This window comes from Egretta garzetta, unplaced genomic scaffold (assembly GCF_000687185.1).
Source record: "Egretta garzetta isolate BGI_Z169 unplaced genomic scaffold, ASM68718v1 scaffold345, whole genome shotgun sequence".
Taxonomy (NCBI): Eukaryota; Metazoa; Chordata; class Aves; order Pelecaniformes; family Ardeidae; genus Egretta; species Egretta garzetta.
The window spans coordinates 13,512-14,496 of NW_009259692.1; positions in this window are offsets into that span (position 1 = coordinate 13,512).

The window sequence follows — 985 nt, forward strand, 5'->3', positions numbered from 1 at the left end:
CTTCCTTCCCCTTCTGTCCCCTCCAATAATGGAATCAAATACCAAGGGGAATTTACATCATGAAAAAAATAACGTCCGGGGCTTCGATTGACTTCTGGTTTAGCCCCTTCTTAGCTACATGGAGGGCTTCTGAATTCTCTTCTACTGCGCTCGTGTAATGGTCAGAGGTTGAAATAATGGTGGAGGAGGGTTGCAGTCTGGGAAAGGTGATTTGTATTAAATTCAAGGTTTGACCATTTCCCCTGCCACTTATTCCCAAAGGAAATTTGGCTGGACTCTGATTTTAGCTTTTACAGGTGCGCTTGTTAAAGAAATGTGTGTCCTTGCACTGTAATATTATTTAGGATGACTCCAGTTGAATGCAGTGTTGCTTTAAAGTCACAATTTTTACTTTTTTATATGGTGGAAGATCTGGAACTGCTTGTATAGGAACTTCTGTCATTTCGCATAGGTTGTGTTCGTTAGCTTTATGAAAAGTTTCAAAGGCAAAGAGCCCCATTTATCATAGTCTCTTTCATGTGAAATTCTGCCTATATAAACCAGTTGTTCGGGGGTGAAAACGGCCGGGGAGTCTGTAGCAGGAGTTTCTGTGCATAGCCGGCCCGCTGTCCTCGGCGTTCCCTCGTGCCCGAAGGCCGGCTGGCGTCAGCCTGTGCTTTAGGACCGGCCATTTCAATAGGGCTGCAGGAGAGACGAACGTTACGGGCTTATCAGGGCTAGCACACAGCAGGCGAAAACTAATTTAAGGTTTGGTGGCGCTCCGGGGATGCGAGTGTGGTTATAGTCAAAGCTGCACTGCTAAAGTAGCACCTCTTTATCTTTATTCCCAATTTCCCTTTCTTCTGCGTGCATCCCGGTGGTCAGAACTCCTTATTTTATTGATCCCAACAAAACCTTGTTTGTTAACAAAATGACCGAGTCAACCTGCGGGAGAGGGAGCCGAGTTCTGTATGCAGGGCTGCGCGGCGAGGATCCCGCCGTAGAT